The following is a 4,806-nucleotide window of genomic DNA, read 5'->3' on the forward strand; positions in this document are numbered from 1 at the left end:
TCCAAAGCATTCTGGGGTTCAGCAGGGAGGCCCCAGAGGACGCCCCAGAGGTGAGGAAGAAGCTTCCTTTAGCTCTGCGTCTGACTTTTATTTATATGTTAGAGCTGATAGAAGAATATTTCCTTAAAGATCCCATTCGAGGGATCTCTGGGTGGCGCAGCGGTTTGGCACCTGCCTTTGGCCCAGGGCCCGATCCTGGAGACCCAGGATCGAATCCCACGTCGGGCTCCCGGTGCATGGAGCCTGCTTCTCCCTCTGCCTATGTCTCTGCCTCTCTCTCTCTCTCTCTCTCTCTCTCTCTCTCTCTCTCTCTGTGTGACTATCATAAATAAATAAAAATTAAAAAGAAAAAAGATCCCATTCAAAACATAAAAATTGGAGCCACACTAGGCGATACTGATTCATGTCTTCAATGAAATGCAGCGGCACGTGACTTCTCAGGAGCTCCTGGAGAAGCAGACAAGCAAGACAGGTGTTGCATCCCCCCCAACCCCCGGCCTAGCCGATGGTAGTTTAAATTCCTGCTCTAGGAACCTATAAATCATTCTAGAATTACCTCGAAATAGGCAAAATCTCAGGTATAGAATCTGAGAATATCCAGGTCTGTCCCTTAAGAAATAACAGAGTCATGTCTTATATGTTCACAAGCTTCTTTAATGTGATCACTGTGTCCTAACGAGAACCCACTTCCACTCCGATGTCTCAACAGAAGAGGCCTTCCTGGAGGGCCCCTCTGCAGAGAGAAGGTCTGGGCTGCGTTTGGGGGGGGGGAGCCAGAAACGAATCATGACGTGGACATGCCAAGAGATGGGAAGGCCCCCCGGCCCTTGCAATATGGGGTGCCCTTACCACCACCAGGACTGAGGGGCCAAGAGGAGGAGATCCGACCTGCAGAGCTTGCAACTGGGAAAAGAAGGGGGAATAAGTACCCCAGCTTTTCTCCTCTTCCCCCTCCAACCTACGGTTGGTATCACCGGCTGGTCAATCCCACCTGCAGCTCGCTGGCAAAGAGCCCAGAGAAATTAGTTCTGCCTTCGGAGAGACAAGAATCCAGCTGAGAAGGATGGAAAATGGACCTGGCGGGGAGCTAGTGGAGAATAACCAATCCCCAGCCCCCGGGGGCTCAGAGGCTGAGCTTATTACAAAAGAATGCACACCGGCTATAGGAAGCACACGCAGAACAGGAGGCCAGGTCTCTAGCCCTCACCCGCCCCCCACGACCACCATCAGCATCTCAGTGTATTTACACCTTTCCAGACCTTTTCCTCGGCCAGGTACACAGGATTGTGTTGTATTTGGGACAGAGAGCAAGAGTGAGCGGGAAAGAGCGCGGGGGGGGGGGGGGTGGGGGGGCGAGGGAGACTCGGCCCCCCCTAAGCGGGGAGCCCAGGACACTCAGCTGACTGACCCACCCAGGCGCCCCTAGATACGGTTTTCTTAACCGTATTTTTCCATGTGATAAACCACGTGTACTGTGTCATGCAGGAAATATCATTCTGCAACTTTTTAAAACATTTGAGACTTTTAAAATGCTCATTTCCTCATATCCAATGTTACCGACTTCTATCCTTGGACACTTAGCGCTCTCTTCGGGCCTCGGCCAATGCACCGGGGTGAACCTTCTGGTCGCCTCTCCGCACACATCACTGCCCTCCTGCCAACTTCAGGCTGCAGCCGCCTCCCTGCAGCCCTCAAGCTAATACCTCTCGGGTGTGTAACGGGTTTTAAAAACAAAAGTACACACGCAAGAAGAAAAGCGGCAGAGAGGTGTGTGGCTTGCAAAGCCCCCGGTATTTACTAGCCAGGCTTCTTACAGAGAACGCCTGTCAACTCCCGTATTATGAATATTCCCAGAAATGCAGTTTTTGAGTCAAAGGGTGTGAACATTTTTGAGGCTTTTACTGCATTTGGGCCAAACTACCCTCCAGAAACACTGAAGCAATTTATGTCCTGCCCAGGACTGACCTTGGTGGTCTGCGATGCATCCTGCCTCCGGCCTCCAGGCCCAACCCGCGGCTGTAGTCTCCGTCCACCTGCTGCTGCACCGTTGCTGTCAGTTTTCACTTCCCTTAAAAATATGTTTGGCCGTTTACATTTTTCTGTCATGGCTTAACCAATTTACATTTTTGGCCATTTATTAACAGGATATTTATAGTTTCCTTGTAAGACCTCTTTTTTAAAAAAAGATTTTATTTATTTATTCATGAGAGACCTAGAGAGAGAGGCAGAGACACAGGCAGAGGGAGAAGCAGGCTCCCTGCAGGGAACCCGACTCGGGACTCGATCCCGGGACCCCGGGGTCACGTTCTGGGCTGGAGGCAGAGCTAAACTGCTGAGCCCCCTGGGGCTGCCCAAGACCCCTGTTTTAAAAACTGTTGTGCTCCTATGTATATTGCAATTTTTTGATAGATTTTACTTGTTTTTAATGTTATGAGTGTTTTTAATGAAAGAAATGAAAAATTCTATAGCCAAGTCTGTCTGTCACTTTTCCTTTGTAATTTTGCCCTTTGTTCCGAGGTTACTTTCAGATTAAAAGCAATGTGGTTATATTTTCTCCTTGAACTCTTAAGACTTTTCTTTAAGACTTTATTTATTTGAGATAGAGCAGGAGAGTGCCGGAGCGCTTGGGCCTACACAGGCAGTGGAGGGCCCTGGGGAAGAGCCCATGTGGGGTTCCATCCCCAACCAGAGACCCTGACCGGAGCCCAGCACAGACCCTCAACCACTGACCCGACTATGCCGCTCAGGAGCCCCTAACTTTTAAGACTTCTAAAAAATTCAAATCTTTTAATCTTTCTCAAATTTAACATCTGAGAAAGGCTTTTAAAGCATGAGTAGGTAATAGGATGGGAGTCCTGAAGTCATACGGCTGGGTTCAAATTTGGCCTTACCACGTGCCACACGTTTAAACGAACGGCCTAACTTCTTAAAGTCTTCTTGTTCTATATTAGGGAGATGACAGTAAGGCCCGCAGGGTGCCCGCGAGAAGGAGCAGCTGTAAACCTGGGGCATCGGCAGAGGGCCCTTGGCTGTGACTACCGGGCTGGAGTCCTCGACCAAGGGACCCGAGCTCTCTAACCTAGAGACCGCAGGAGGAAATGGGAGCAGAGAGAGGCAGTCTGGGACATGTAAGGTTCTTTTTTTTTTTTTTTTTTTAATAAAGATTTTATTTAGTTGAGAAAGAGAGAAAACAGGGAGAGTGAGAGGCGGAAGCAAAGGCCCGCTGGGCAGGGAGCCGAGGCGGCTCCATCCCCGGACCCCGACCCTGACCCGGGGCGTCCCAGGGGCTGCGCGAGTTCAGCCCCTCCCCCCTTCCCCCTGCACGGGGTCGTGCCCGGCCTCCTGCTGCGGTGCTTGCTCCTGCTCGGGACCCGCGGGGCGGCCGCGCGGACAGGCCGGGAAGGTACAGCGAAGAAGCCGCACAGCTCCCCCACGTCCCGCCACGGAGGGGGTGACAGGTGCACGGCCGCGGGGTCCCCGCGCTGCAGGCGGAGGGCCCGGACCAGGGGGGCGCAGGGCGCTCGCAGACCTCCACTCCTCTCCCGACCCAGACGCCGCCTGTGGGGGACACTGGGCGCCACAGCCCAGAGGGTGTTAGAGACCCGCGGCCCCCCACGTGACCCCGCCGCGGGCTGGAACCGCGACCAGCGCACCCGACGCTTCTGCCCGCGGGACAAGACCCGGGCCACCGGCTGGAAGTCTTCACGGCCGCGAGGTCGCCCGCAGGCCCTTAGTCCCCAGAGGGTGACGACGGGGGACCCTCGAGACTACGTCGGGCGGCCACACGGCCGCGGAGGAGGGGGTAGGAGGAGGGGGTGGGGGTGGGGGGAGTAGGGAGAGGAGGAAGGGGTGGGAGAGAGGAGGGGTGGGGGGAGAGGGGAGGGTAAGAGGGGGTGGGGTAGGAGGAGGTAGGAGGGGAGGGGGTGTTAGGAGGAGGTAGGGGGAGTTAGGAGGGGTAGGGGGTGGAAGGGTAGGGGGTTTAGGAGAGGGTAGGAGGGAGTAGAGGGGGGTTAGGAGGGGGTAGGAGGGGGTGTAAGGGGGTAGGGGGGTTAAGAGGGGTTAGGGTTAGGGTTAGGAGTGGGGGAGGAGGGGGTTGGGGGAGGGGGTGTTAGGAGGAGGTAGGGGGAGTTAGGAGGGGTAGGGGGTGGAAGGGTAGGGGGGTTAGGAGAGGTAGGAGAGAGTAGAGGGGGGTTAGGAGGGGGTAGGAGGGGGTGGAGGGGGGTAGGGGGGTTAGGAGGGGTTAGGGTTAGGGTTAGGAGTGGGGGAGGAGGGGGTTGGGGGGAGGAGGCCCAGGAGGTCCCGGAGGCCCCGGAGGCCCAGGACCTTGGCTGCCCGGCGCCCCGCCCCCAGGCAGCACCTGTGACGTCGCGGACGCCGGCCCCGCGTGGGTGCCCTGGCCTGGCCGCCCGGGAGCAGCCGAGGGGGGTACGGCCAGGGCCGAGCGGCCGGGAGCGCGACCGCCGCCGGGGTCGCCTTGCCCTTGGGCCGCCTCCGTGGAGCCCCCGCCACCCCTCCCGCCGCATCCTCCACCTCCTCCTCCTCCCCCGCCCCTTCCGCTTCTGGAGGGAAAGGCCGCGGCCTCCCCGGCGCCGCATCCCGGCCGGGCGCGCAGGAGGGCTCCCTCCTTCCGCGGCCTCCACCCCTCCCCGCCGCAACCCCCTGCCCCGTGGCCTGCCCCCCGCCCTCCCTGCGGCCTGCCCCCTCCCCCCGGAGCCCCTCTGCCCGTCCCCCCGCCCCGCTCCGCGGCCTCCCCTCCCGAGGCCTCCCCCTCCCCGCGGCCTCCCTGACTCCCCTCCTCGAGGTTCC

Source organism: Vulpes lagopus, chromosome 22 (genome assembly GCF_018345385.1).
Source record: "Vulpes lagopus strain Blue_001 chromosome 22, ASM1834538v1, whole genome shotgun sequence".
Taxonomy (NCBI): Eukaryota; Metazoa; Chordata; class Mammalia; order Carnivora; family Canidae; genus Vulpes; species Vulpes lagopus.